The sequence below is a fragment of the Panthera onca genome, chromosome D4 (genome assembly GCF_046562875.1).
Source record: "Panthera onca isolate mPanOnc1 chromosome D4, mPanOnc1 haplotype 2, whole genome shotgun sequence".
NCBI classification, from domain to species: domain Eukaryota; kingdom Metazoa; phylum Chordata; class Mammalia; order Carnivora; family Felidae; genus Panthera; species Panthera onca.
In genome coordinates, this window is record NC_138351.1 from 23,797,886 (window position 1) to 23,813,042 (window position 15,157).

General features: G+C 37.0%; 1 long non-coding RNA gene across 1 annotated transcript in view; it reads left to right on the forward strand.

Moving 5' to 3' along the window:
- Window positions 1–86: 86 nt before the first annotated feature.
- Window positions 87–15,157, forward strand: part of LOC132677375 (uncharacterized) — a 62,452-nt gene continuing 47,381 nt past the window's right edge. The window contains exon 1 of the long non-coding RNA XR_013551821.2: window positions 87–429. This is a non-coding gene — a long non-coding RNA (uncharacterized LOC132677375). The remainder of the gene's footprint in view (window positions 430–15,157) is intronic.

Consider the following 15,157-nt stretch of genomic DNA (forward strand, 5'->3'; position numbering starts at 1 on the left):
ATCCCGTTCCAAACAGCACAAAGCTTTTCCTGAATGTCTGATTAACCCAGGAATCTGCCCTGGTCCAAATCCTTTCTCTTTCTCCAGCCTCTTTAGGTGAGTTATCTGCTCACGTGGTTAGGCGTTTCAGTGCCTGTACTCCTCTGACTTTCAAAGCAAGGAAACCCCCTGCTTGCTAACACATCCTCACTGTAAGATCTTCCAAAGTTAACCTGTTGTCTTCCTTTATCTCCAACCTTCCCTTCCCCAGACGGTCTCAGTGTCCGCAGCACCTGAACATCCAAAGAAGAAATACAAGAGTCATTTTACATTCCTCCCTCTTCATTTTTCCTGTAGCTACTCAGCTACTACCTAGAGGAACTGGAAAAATATGCTGTGCAGAAAAGTCCTAGAGGTCTCACAATATATCACATCCCTCCCAAATGGAAGGTAAGACCCTTCAGGTCATGAGCTACATTTTTGTATTTAATTTTTAATTGTGTTAGTAATATATATTCACATTCTCCTGAGTCAATATTGAAACATTTTTATTAAATTTGAATACCTCATTCCAAAACAAAAACCAGTGTCTCATTCCATGTCAATTAAGTAGTTAATTAATTTCCTTGCTATTTATATCAATATAGACAATTGGTTTCCCACTTGGTTTAATTCAGTCTGCCACTATCAATATTTTGGTGTCCAAATTGCCACATTTAGCTCATGACTTCAGTCTGACTTCTCTGTTCTCTTGATTTCTCTCAATCGATTTCTACTTTCTGACACAAAAAGATGTTTTAGACTCACTGTATACTTTTCCCTGCATAATCCTGGGTTCAGCCATTTTTCCAGGTAGCCCTGTTTACTTTAACGGAGAATGGTATTGATAAGCCAAGATCAGTGTGGTAGATGTATTCGTTATTGTTAGGACGTTGCTGCTTGTAGATTCTTTCAGTAAACAGAGCTAGAGAATATGTGTATGTATAAGCATGCACACACATACACACGTGTTCACACATTTAAATCTCAGTTTATTTCTGTCTATATCTATATATGTTGAGATTCACGAGTTCACACCAGTACCTCCAGTTACCATCTAACACCACAGGGTTCATTCTAGTTTTCTACCTTTCCAAGTTTTTAACTTCTTTCTCTAACAGTGAGAAATCTGGTTCCATTACTTTTTTAATATACGTACTTGTTCAATCAGTCATCCTGTATGGAAGCAATTTCTCATCACTGCCACTGTCTCCTCCATGTATGGATATCCACTTCTACTGCTTAGATATCAATGTGTGTGGCAGCTCTGTCACCTAGACACCCATGCTGCACCAGGCAACGCTTCTATGCCAAGCCTCTCTTCATGCTGCTTAGGCTCTGACTTTCAGCTCTGGGACACTGCCGATGCCTCTCTAAGTGCCCTCTCCTCGCCCTTTTGGTGTCTGTGCCCATTTTGCTTGGTTCACCTATTGGCTTTAAGACTGAATTACTCAGAAAGGGAAAGGAAGAGAAATACAGTATCTTCCCCCTACCCACCTTTCTTGAGACATAACTGATATGCAAAAAGCTGCATACATTTTAAAATGTACCCCTTGGTGAGTTTTGAAACTGTCTTTTGTTTTAATGATTCTTTATTTTTTTGAGAGACAGACAAAGCATGAGGCGGGGGTGGGGGAGAGGTCAGAGAGAGATGGAGATACAGAATCTGAGGTAGGCCTCAGGCTCCGAGCTCTGCACAGAGCCAGATATGGGGCTTGAACTCATGAAGTGCGAGATCATGACCTGAGCTCAAGTTGGACACTTCACTGACTGAGCCACCCAGGCACCCCAGAACTTGATGAGTTTTGAATGAAATCGTAATCAAGCTCACAAACATTCATATCTTCCCATTCGTTTTGAGTGTTTAAAATTAAAGTTTTTATTTTGAGACGTAGGCAGATTCACATGCAGTTGTAAGAAATAGAGCTCGCTTCAGATTCTGTGTCTCCCTCTCTCTCTGTCCATTCCGTGGTCATGCTCTTTCTGTCTCTCAAAACTAAATAAACATAACAAAAATTTAAAAAAAGGAAATAGAGCTCATGTATACTTTATCCAGCTTCCTCCAATCAGAATATCTTACAAAACTATAGTATAATATGACAACCAAGATATTGACATTGATACAGTCAAGGTATAGAATACTCCTGTCACTAAGCTTTTCCTCCAATTGCCATTTTATAGCCACACTTCCCACATGCCCGTACCCTCCTGCATCTGTTTTTCCATTTTTATAATTTTGCCATTCCAGTAGTATTTTACATGTATGGAATCATAGCCTAACGTAACTTGCTGGAATTTGCCTTTTTTACTCAGCTTAGTTCTCCGGAGATTCATCTAGGCTGTTGTGTGTATCAGTTCACTTTTTTTTAATGCTGAATACTATTCCATAGCATGGATGTTCTCCAGTCTTTTTAACCACTGGTTGAACAACAGCTGGGGTTTTCTGGTTTTGAATAAAAACACTGTGAACATTTGTGTACAGGTTTTTGTATGAACATAAGTCTTTGTTTTTCTGTGATAAATGCCCAGTAGGATGATCACCAAGTTGCATGTTTAGTTTTTTTAAGATGCAGAAACTGTGGCTGTTCTGTTTTATATTTTCATCAACAGCGTGAGTGATCCAGTTTCTCATCATCCTTGCCAGCATTGGTGTTGTCACTATTAAAAAACTTTTTTTCTTTAGCCGTTCCAATAAGTGTGTAGTGATATATCATTGTGGTTAGAATTGCACTTCCTGAATGACAAATGATATTAAACATTTTTATTTGGCTTCTTTGCCATCTGTCTTTTGGTGAAAAAATGTCTCTTTGTGTTTTTTGTCCATGTTCTAATTGGATCATTTGGTTTTTTTGTTTTGTTTTGTTTTGTTTTGTTTTTGTTTTGTTTTGTTTTGTTTTACCAGCGAGTTGCCAGAGTTCTTTATATATTGTTGACACTAACGTTATGTGGGACATGTGATTTGCAAGTAGTATTTCCTCCCAGTCTATAGCTTGTCTTATCATCTTGTTAACAGTGTTTTGCAGAGCAATAGTTTTAAAGTTTGATGGAGATCAGTTGGTAAACTTTTCCTTTTATGGGTCATTTTTTGGTGTCACATCTAAGATCTCTGTGCCTGCCTTTAGATCTTGAAGAGTTTCTCCTATTTTTTTAAAGTTTATAGTATTATGTTTTATATTCAAATCTGTGATCCATTTGAGTTAATTTTTTAAAAGGTTTATTTATTTTGAGAGAGAGAGAGAGAGAGCGTGAGTGGGGGTGGGAGGGGCAGAGAGAGAGAGAGAAAGAGAGAGAGAGAGAGAGAGAGAGAGAGAGAGAGAATCCCAAGAAGGTCAGCTGTGCTGTCAGCACAGAGCCAGAGGCAGAGTTCTATCTCACAAACAGGGAGATCATGACTGAGCCAAAATTAAGAGTTGGACGCTTAACCAACTGAGCCACCCAGGCACCCCTAGTTTTTATGTAAGGTATGAGACTTTGGCTGAAGTTCATTTGTTTTGGCGAAATGATGTCCACTTGCTCCAGTGCTGTTTATTGAAAAGCTGGCTGTTGTACTTTGAATTGCTTTTGTACCTTGTCAAAAATTCATTGAACATATTTGTATGGTTCTATTTCTGGGTTCTCTATTCAGTTTCATTGATGTATGCGTCTATCCGTGTTAATTATGCACATAGTCTTGATTATTGTAGCTGTATTAAGCTAAGTTTTAAAATTGGATAGACTGATGCTTTCTGCTTTGCTCATTTTTTTCAAAATTGTGTTAGCTACTCCAGTTCCTTTGCTTTTCCATATAAATTGTAGACAGTTGTGTCTATTAAAAAAAAATCTACTGGCATTTTGATAGCAATTGTATGTCAGTGGGGGAGAACTGACTTTAGTATGTTGAATCTTCCAGACTATGAACATAGTATAGCTCTCCACTTGTGTCTTCTTAAATTTCTTTCGTAAATATTGTGTAACTCTCAGCATCTAAGTTCTGAACATGTTTTGTACACATAAATATTTTATTTTGTAGTGATTGTAAGTGATAGTGCATTTTAAACTTTTGTGTCTGTGTTCTCACTGATAATATATACAAATAGAATAGATTTTGTATGCTTATTTTGTATTCTTTGACCTTGCTGACCTCACATATAAATTCTCAGAGATGTTTTTATAGATTGCTTTAGATTTTTTTTGGACAATCATATCATCTACAAATAGGGGCAGTTTTATTTCCCCCTTTATTATCTCTGTACTTTATTGCAGTGGCCAGAACTTTGAACACTGTGTTTATTTGGTGAGAGTGGGCAAACTTGCCTTGTTCCATATCTTAGGGTGGAAACATTCAGTGTTTCACCGTAAACATCATGTTAACTGTAGGTTTTTTGTAGTTGCTCTTTGTCAAGTTGAAGAACTTCCCTCTTTTGCTCTTCTTCTGAGAGTTTTTTTTTTAATATGAAATTTATTGTCAAATTGGTTTCCATACAACACCCAGTGCTTCTCCCAACAGGTGCCCTCCTCAATGCCCATCACCCACCCTCCCCTCCCTCCCACGCCCCATCAACCCTCAGTTTATTCTCAGTTTTTAAGAGTCTCTTATGGTTTGGCTCTCTCCCTCTCTAACTTTTTTTTTTTTTCCTTCCCCTCCCCTATGGTCTTCTGTTAAGTTTCTTTCTGAGAGTTTTTAATCATGAATGGATGTTGAATTTCATCAAGTGTTTTCTGTATTAATGGATATGATCCTGTGATTAGTCTTCAGTCTCTTAAATAGGTGGATTATGCTGATTGATTTTCTAATACTGAACCAGCCTTGAATCCCTAGAGTAAATGCTACTTAGTTATGTATATAATTCCCTTTATGTAGTTGTTGAATTCTGTTTGCTAGTATTTTGTGAAGGATATTTACATGTGTATTCATGAATGACATTGGTCCGTAGTTTCCTTATTTCTGTACTGACTTTTTCTCATTTCTGTATCGGGGTTGTATTTTGTAAAATGAATTAGAAAGTGTTCCCTCCTGCTCTGTTTTCTGGAAGTGATTTTGTGGAAGAAATTTTGTAGAATTGGTGGTATTTCTTCTTTAAACACTTGGTTGAATTTTCCAGTGCAACCATAGGACTCTGGAGATTTTCTTTCTTGGGAGTTTTTAAATTAAAAATTCATTTCCTTTACAGTTACAAAGCTATTCAAATTATCTATTTCATATTAGCGAGTTGTGATAGTTGGCATTTCTTAAGAAATTTACCTATTCCATCTGAGTTTCCAGACTTATTGGTAAAAAATTGTTGAGAACATTCCCTTATTATTGTTCAAATATGCTGAGGGTCTGCAGTGATATTCGCCTTTTCATTCCTGATATTGGTAATTTGTGACTTCTTTAGTTTTTACCTGGTAAGTTTGGTTAGAGGTTTGTCGTTGTTGTTGTTGTTATTATTATTATTAATCTTTTCAGAGAACTAGTTTTTGGTTTAAATGATTTTCTCTACTTTTTTTTTTGTATGTGTTTTCTATTTTGTTGATTTCCTCTCGGGTTTTTATTATTTATTTTCTCTTACTTACGTTGGCTGTAATTTGCCCTTCTTTTTTTAGTTGCTTAAAGTAGAAGCTAAAGTCACTGATTTGAGACTTTTCTAATACAGGGATCTAGTGCTATAAATTTTTCTCTAAACACTGCTTTAACTGCATTGCAGTATGTTCAAATACTTTTGAACTGTTCAAAATACTTTTAATTTCCCTTTTGGTTTCTTCTTTGATCCGATTCATGGGTTATTTAGAAGTGTTATTTAATTTCCAAATACAGTAAAACCTTGGTTTGCAAGCATAATTCATTCCAAAAACATGCTTGTAATCCAAAGCACTTGTATATCAAAGGGAATTTCCCCATAAGAAATAATGGAAACTCAGATGATTCGTTCCACAGCCCCAAAATATTCATATAAAAGTGATTACAATAATCATATAAAATATATATATATATATAGAATCATGTATAATCACATATAATACAAAATAATAAAGAAATACAAAATATAAAGAAAAATAAAGAATTAACCTGCACTAACCTTTGAAAACCTTCGTGGCTGGGGTGAGGGAGATGACAGAGGCGGGTTATTGTGTAGGATGACTGTCACTGTCACTAATGGAATTTGACTACACTACAGTACTAGTAAACTGTTGTCATGTACTGTTTTAATGTAACTGGCAATAAGGCGGCAGAGGAGAAGGTCTATATCTGCAGGCAGCTTGACCTAGAATGAAACAAAGCATTCCTAACCTTACTCTTGTACAGAAAAGCAAAAGACTATCCATAGGTGCTTTGAAGTGACAAAAATTTACACTAGTGGCAGTTGTGGGCACCTTCCAGTGTTCTGAAAAATCACTGATTTCTCCCAAACACCATGGCCTGAGACCGAGCATCTGAGCATGGGAGACGATCTCCCATAATCCTGCAGCAAGAGAGAGAGAGAGAGAAGAACCATCAGCTCAGTTGTGATTATGTGGTGTTTGGCATCACGTACTACTCGTATTGCAAGACATTGCTCATTTATCAAGTTAAAATTTACTAGGAATGTTCCCTCTTCTTGTGGAACACTTGCAGAACAAGTTCCTTGTAATCCAAGGTTGTACTGTATTTGGAGGATTTTGAAAGAGTTTTCTTTTATTTTAAAGTCTGTTCGTTTTGAGAGAGCACACGTGCACAAGCTGGGGAAGGGCAGAGAGAAGAGGGGGAGAGAGAGAGAGAGAGAGAGGGAGAGAATCCAAAGCAGGCTCGACACTCACTGTGGAGCCCCATGTGGGTCTCAGTCCCATGACTGTGATATCATGACCTGAGGCAAAATCAAGAGTTGGATGCTTAACCAACTGAGCTAATCAGGTGCCCCCAGATTTTTCTGATGTTGATTAAAAAATTCCCTGTGGTAGGTGGACACACTTTGTCCAATTTTAATAGTTAAATTTATTTGCTGTTGGTAGTGGTGGTGTGTGTGTGAGATTTATGTTTATGTTTCAATACAGAGTGTGTTTTATCTTGGTAAATCTTTCTTTTTTTTTTTTAAATGTTCATTTATTTTTGAGAGCGAGTGACTCAGCGTGAGCAGGGAAGGGGCAGAGAGAGAGGGAGATACAGAATCCTATGTAGGCTCCATACTCTGAGCTGTCAGCACAGAACTGGACGTGGGGCTCTAACTCATGACCATGAGATCATGACCGGAGCCAAAGTTGGACGTTAGCCAGCTGAGCCACCCAGGTGCTCCTATCTTAGTAAATCTTGTCTGTGTACTTGTATATTCTTTTGTTGCCTGGGGAGTATTGTATAAATGTTAATTATGTCAAATTCATTGACGTTAGGTTCAAATATTCTATGTCCGTAGTGATTGTTTTGTCTTTTTGGTCACTTACTGAGAGAGCACTATTGAAATCTTTGACTATAATTGTGGATTGACTATTTCTCCGGTAAGTCCTATTTTTCCTTCGTATATTTTGAAACTCTGTTATTAGGTACATCAGTGTTTAGGATTCTTATGTTCTATTGATCATTTGACCACTCTCTCGTTATACAATGACCCTCATTCTCTCATGTAATCTTCTTTTCTCTAGAATTTACTTTGTCTGATGTTAATGTAAGTACATCAGCTTTCTTTTTTCTTTCAATTACATTTCACATATCTTATGTTTACTGATTCTGTCTTCAGCCTGCCCAAATCTGCTGTTAAATTCCTCTAGTGCATTTTTCATTTTAGGTAATGTACATTCCACCTTCAAGTTTTCTTTTTTTTTCTTTCTTTCCTTTGTTTTTCATTATTCTTTTAGTGTTTATTTAGTGAGAGAGAGCGAGACACAGAGAGACAGAGAGAGAGGGAGAAAGGACAAGCACGTAAAGGGCAGAGAGACAGGGAGACACAGAATCTGAAGCAGGCTCCATGCTCTGAGTTGTAGCACAGAGCCCGACAGGGGGCTCAAACTTATGAACTAAGCCACCCAGGTGCCCCTCCAGCTTCAACCTTTCTATTTGATTCCTTTTTGTAAGTCTGTCTCTTTTTTGATATTCTATATTGGTTGAAATGTCAGTTTCCTGATTTCCTTTAGTTCTTTGTCCATGGTTTCCTTTAGCTCTTTGGGTATATTTTAGGCAGTTTTTGTCTAGTGAGTCTAATGACTGTACTTCTTAAGAACAGTTTTTGGTAATTTCCTTTTTTCTCTTTTGAGTGGAGCATACTTTTTTATTTCTCTGCATTCCTCATACTTTATTGTTGAAAACTGGACATTTTGAGTTTTAGGATGTTGTAACTCTGGAAATCAGATTCCTACTCATCCTCAGGCTTAGTTGTTTCTGGCTGTAGGTTCCAGGTTCTTTAGTGACTTTTTGAAACTGTTTTAAAAACAGTTTTGTTTAAATCGATATACTGTGTTATCACTCTCAAGAGAAGCAAAATCTCAGGAGATAATCATACTTCAAATGAAGGAAATGAATTATTTGACATGAAACTGTCTTTATAAAAAATCTTACTGACTTTACATTTTTAATGGCAATAAGGCAACTGATTCCAAGTTGCAACTATGAACACTTCTCTTTGAATTTATTTTAAGCATTTATTTAAATCTTTTTCTCTGTAGTTGGACAATCTTTTTGATAATTTTCTAACCTGTCAGCTACCATTTTACTTTCCACGATAAATGGTTAACATTGGAAGTAGATATAAAATGTTTTACTTTTTCATACTTACGTGTTTTGAAATGAAGGAATCTTTAGTTAAAGGTGATATTTGATTTATTAATGATAACATATTTCATCCTAATAACTTGATGTATCTTAAATGTAGTCTCAACTATTGTTTTTCAGGTAATTAGCCTGATATCACTCTGAACCCATACATTTCCATGCTTATGTCTTTACATATGACGTGTGCTTACCAGGCTGGACTTCTCTGAACTCCTATATTGAATACCGAACAGGTTATTTCTATACTTATTTCTATACTTATTATGACACCTAGGTCATAAAAAAAAATAAAACCCTTGTTTTTGTTTGTTGCTGTTTAATCAAACCTTATCTTGTCACAATTCCCCCCAGTTCAGTGAATAGCAACATGTTTCTTTAGGTTTCTCAGGTCGCAACTTTGGGGTCACCTTTGCCTTCTTTCTCACTCATATATTCCATAATTGGTCCATCATTAAATCTTTTATAGTATATCCAGAATTTATCCAATTCTATTTCCTTCTTCTCTATCATAGTAATTCAAGCCACCATCATCTCTTGTCTGAAATCTTAAAGTAGCTTCCCAACTGTCTTCCTGCTTCCATGCTTACCTTATGCTCTGTTTTCTACCTTGAAGCCAGAGTGACTTCAAATATTTTTTTTTATGTTTATTTATTTTTGAGAAAGAGAGAGCTGGAGCATGAGCAGGGGAGGGTCAGAGAGAGAGGGAGACTCAGAATCTGAAGGAGGCTCCAGGCTCTGGAGTCAGCGCAGAGTCCGACGCGGGGCTCGGACTCATGAACCGTGAGATCAAGACCTGAGCCAAAGTTGGACACTTAACTGACTGAACCATCCAGGTGCTGGGAAATCAGAGTGATATTTAAAATATATATGTAATTTTCCATCTCTGCTCAAAACTTTCAAAAGATTCTCTTTTTCACTAAGAAAAAAATGCCCAGTGGCCTCTGAGTACCTTCCATATGATCTCCATATGGCCTCATCTCCAATATTCTTTCCTTCCTCATTGTACTCTAGCCATGCTACTGGCCTTCTTGCTATTCTTTGAACATACCCAGCATTTGCTTGCCTCAGGGCCTTTGCAATTATTATCTCTCAGTCTGGAGTGCTCTTTACTGTGGTGTTTCCTGGCTTAAATCCTTTAGATTTTTTGTTTGTTTGTGTTTTAAATCTCTGCTCAAATATCACCTTACCAGAAGGAGAATTCTTGATTGACCTAGGTAAAATACCATTTACCCCTTACATGCTCCCTGTTTCCTTTTCCTATTTATTTTTTCTTTTTCTCATAGCCCTCACTAGACTATAAAGTCCATAGACTCAAAGGCTTTGTTTTCCTTATTAGGTGTTCTCAGTGTTTGGAACAGTGCCTAGCATGTTATTGGTGTTCAATTAATATTTGCGGAATAAATACAGGAGAGCACCTTATGAGAGAAAGAATCTATTTTGTTCAGATTCTAAGGGTACCAGCTGAGTCAAGACACTTCCTGATGCTTCCTTGTCTTCCCTTTGTCTGGCTCCATCTCTGGTGAAAGCAGAGGCAAATTTGTATGTGGAGCTGGGTAAGGGGTGGGTAAGAAAATGGCATGGCAGGGAAATAGAGAAAAGGAAGACAATATCTTTCTTTCCTCCCAGCCTAAAAGTACTACCAATTTGACAGAGGGAATTTTTCACTTTAAGTGTATTTGGTGTTTTGATTATTAAATTAGAGTGGACGTTTTAATTACGGAGCTAGATTATTCTTGGCACTACAGCTGACTTAAAAGTAGAGTATTTAAGGAAATTATGGGATCTCTTTTCACCCAACTTTTCCTTCAAAGAGTTAAGAGAAAAATGAGTCTGTGGATTGGTTACAAAGGGCCTGTGAAGGGAACACATGAATTTTTAGGTTGTCACTCTTCCCACCCCCCCCCCATATTCTCTGGAGTTCTGCCTATTCAACCCAATGGTTACCCTTCTATTGTGGCTTTTATCATAATGTTTAGTAGTCTATTGTTTACGTGATTGTCTCCTTTACTACACTCTGAGCTCAAAAAGAGAGGGCCAGTGTTTTATTAATCCTGTTTATCTAAAACCTGCCATGGAGCCTGATACATAGCATCCATTTAGTATTCGTTGAACAATATCCTGCCCCCATCTCAATTCAAGGATTATTTGAATACCAAAAATACCTTGAGTATCAAATATGCAGTAGTTGGTGATACAAAGGAGGCTGACTGCTTAGATATTTAAAGACATTATATTGTATTCTAAGATTTATATACATTTACTATGATGAAATCTCCCATTCTTTTTATTTGTTTATTTTTTTTAAATGTTTATTTATTTTTGAGAAAGTGACAGACAGAGCATGAATGGGGAAGGGGCAGAGAGAAAGGGGACAGGGAATCTGAAGCAGGCTCCAGGCTCTGAACTGTCAGCACAGAGCCCAACATGGGCTCAAACCCACAAACCATGTGATCATGACCTGAGCCAAAGTTGGACACCCAACTGCCTGAGCCACCCAGGTGCCCGATGAAAACTCCCATTTTAAGGGAAAATACTTTACTTTTGAAATATATCACAGGAGTGGCTTTATCTTTTCCTTCTTGCTCAAGCTCTTAGCTACCTAATCTGTGTCCCTGTTGCAGCAGGGCATGAACATGGCTTCTATGGAGCCTGGTGTTTGGGGATAAATACTAAAATAATCCCTTTCTCTCCATAACTGGTATGGCTGTGGTTCCTTTTAAAAGGTAGAGACTGTCTTGTGGCAAATGCAAAAAAATTGATATTTTGAAAGACTGTAGACGAGGTCTGTGTTTCAGTATAAAAACTTGAACTTTATTATTATTGTGATCCAGAGATGAAACTTTATAAAACATATGGCTAAAAGAGATGCTACATGAATTTAATAATTTTAATGTGGATAATCATTTTCCAAACAAACTGTAGCCATGACTTAATCTCTCCTAGAAAGACAGGAGTGTATCTTCAAACAAACCGCCTAAGCTGTTTGTTCACAGTTTGCTTTTTGATTCAGGAAGATGGATTATAAGGGGTAACAACCAGAGCTGTGACAGCTTTGGCTAAATCCCACCTGGCATTCAATGCGTTCTCCTTTCAAAAGCTCTCCAAGTTCATAATTCTACAAAAGGATTAATCAAAGTCATTGGAGGGGTGCCTTGACTTGGGAATGGAGGAGGGAGGGATTTAATATGCCAATTTAAAAAATCCATTGTTATAGGAAAGTTCTTGGGTTCTTTTATTTGTATAGTGAAAGCAACCCAACTATGAATCTTATTTGAACAATGGAGCACTTGGGCTGACAATGAGGTGAACTAAAAACATTTAGGGCCTATCTCACTGATTTTAGTGAATCTTTCCTGTCAGTGACAGCCCAGTGAACCTTCTTTGGGCACAGTGAAGCTGCCAATTGCCTGTCCTGAAACACATCATTTCATCCACGGCACTCATCCACGATCACATTATATACAACACACACATATGAATGTGAAACCTCCTCCATCGTATTTATTAGCTTATCTCCTTTTTCTAGTATGGTTGCATCACCTTCATTCCCCTCACCCTGGGTAGAACTGTCAGTAGGGAAGAAAAGAAAAATTATAATAGTCTTTCAGTGTATGGGAGTGTTCCAGACAGAGGAGCTGCAAAATATAGAACTAAATGGCTACCAAGTCTTTCTTTCAGTTCTGTGACGTCATTCAAGATACCTCACGGTTAGAATAGATGAGTTAGTGTTCGTTGTTTGAGGCCATATCTACTTTGTGATATGAGTATATTGGTTAATCTTCATCACTCATGAAACATGTAGCAGATAATTTGCCATTAAGAATTCAAATGCTGATGTTTCAGAATAAATTACTTTAAAAAATGAGAGTTAGATCAAAGCTGCTTTTGTTTATAGTAAAATTATTTTTCCTTTACTCGCACTGAAACAGCGGAAGAGAGGGTGGAGTTAACATGGAGAATTGCTGACTATGTCTATGGGAGCGTGACATTCCTGGGAGGACACGTTAAGAACCAGATCAAGGCTCAAAGGCCCTATAAAATAGAAGCGATAGATGGCAAAATTAGATAGTCTTACACTCCTTCATACTCTGTCCTCATTCCCTGTGTGGAAAGTAATTTGGTGTCTGATGTTTCCTTCTTAAAGTAGTTTTTGAGACTTGGTTTCTAATATATAGCTACTTAGCATGCATTCAATCATATATGTTAAAAGAAAGGAAAACCCTTCAGTGAGAAACCATAAATCAAATCTTGCTTTGAGAATGAACTGTGGATTTCAACTACTTTATCAAACTTTGTATGCGAGTTGTTTTGAAGTGCCAGCATTGTTTGCATCTGATGTCTTCTCCCTTTATTGCACACCTATGATGGAAGTGTTGAGCAGGAGGACAGAGGCACAAGGGTTCTCAACCAATGGGAAAAGGAAATACATTTTTAAAATTTGGTGTTTGGTCCCAGATGGTTTGGGTCATTCAAGAGTGGCAGTCTATTAACATGTGGATGTGTGGACATGGTGTCATCTGTTCAGGATATTCTAGTAACAACCAATCTTTGAAACTCTGAGTTTCAAGTTTAAGAAAAGCATGGAATGAGAATGTAGAATTATACAGGTCGTTTTCCCTCTTAGATTTTGATGGGTGTGTACAATTAACTTGATGCTTTTTTGTCTTTTAATTATTCAATTTAATTCTTTCTTTAATATTTTTCTCTTTAATATTGTAATGGTTTTTGTGTTTTGCACATTTTGCACCATTATGTCAGGTCTGTTGGACCTGGGTTTCAAGTACAACTTGTTCATATTGTTGCACTTTTAGCAATACCTTGGAGATATATTGGATTCTGGCATAATCTTCTTTTCTGATTTTATGTTCCTATGTTTACTGACGTCAGTTAAGAACTGTGGTTTATGTATACATTTTTCTATTTGTAACATGTCTAAGTGCCTTACTAAAGATATGAATTAAAAGTATTAATATCTGGAATAGATAAATTCATATTATATTTTAGTCTGTACATATATAATATTCATTTTCAATGTATATATAGTCACAGATATTTTTTAGTGGCATTTGAAATTAAATTTTAATTTTTTATTCTATTTTTCTTTGAAATTGATCAGGATACCTGATTAAGTAATCAGATTTCAACTTTTTGTGTATGAAATGAATGTTTTTTGCTTTTACCTTTTAGGTAACAAGTGTACTTTTACGATAGCTAAGGTTTGGGGATGGGGCAATTGCAGAGAGTTCCCAGAATGAGGGTGTTAATTTTCTGAAGAAGCATAACTCTGAAGCTTCTATGCAGTGACAATTGTTTGGCACTGGCCTAGCACAAGCAGGTTTTAACATGCAAATCCTGTTTTGTTGCTCTTGTTTTCCTGGTACCCAAACAAAACCAAGATAATCATTTTCATCCCACCCACCACTGCTCAAAATGGGCTCTTATTCAATAAAGAATGACACTTTATTTTTGAAAGTCTGAGTTCTGTGGAAATACTCAGGCTAAAAACGGGGAGGAAAACAAATATTTATTGAGTGATGACCATATGGCTAACATTGGACTAAATGATATCAAATACAAAAGAAAATGTTAACATTTCTATGAAGAGGGAACTACAGACAGGGCACACATAGGAGGCAATTAATAAACAACACATATTCTACAGGATTGGCAAGGTGAACAGTTTGTGGTTATGGACCCCTTCAGAATCTGTTTAGAAGAATAATGTATGGTCACACAAAATTTGTATGAGATTTTGAGGGGTGCAACCAAGAACCCCTAAAATAGAGATCAGGACAATAATTTTAGGTCATCATTTCTTCATTATTTATTCAGAGAAGCCTTAGCTAAGGACACTTATTACTTTCCTGTTCTTTCATAGTACCATTTATCATGGTTATAAATCAGCATTTATTTGTGTGATTATTTGCTGAACATCTGTATCCTTAACTTGACTGTAAGCTCCATGGAGTCAGAAATATCCTTACCCATTGTTTCATTCTCCATGATGAGCACAGTTCTGGGGCCTAGTAATCACATAACTATCTGTTGAATAAGTCAACAAATGAATGAAGATATGACATTAAATACAGAAGTTGGAGAATACAGCTAGAGTTATGTGTGCTAGAATTGTCAAAGCAAATTTCATGGGGGAGACACCACCAGTTCAAATCAGTTTTGTTGAGCACATGGTATGGGTAGGGCCTTGGGCTATACATGGGGTGGGAAAGAGTTCTGTGGGAAATACAGTGGATGAGAAAACTAGCTCCCCTGCCAGATGATGGATAATTGCAGAAAACATGGTGGGACCAAGTTGTGAACTGTTTTGACCAAGATGTCAGAAAGGCTGGATTCTTCATAAGCAGACCTTATGATGAGGTTTTGTGTGCACGTGATTTTCCCAGATGAAATGAGTAAGGGAGTGAAAGGAAGGAGAAAAAGCCAAGC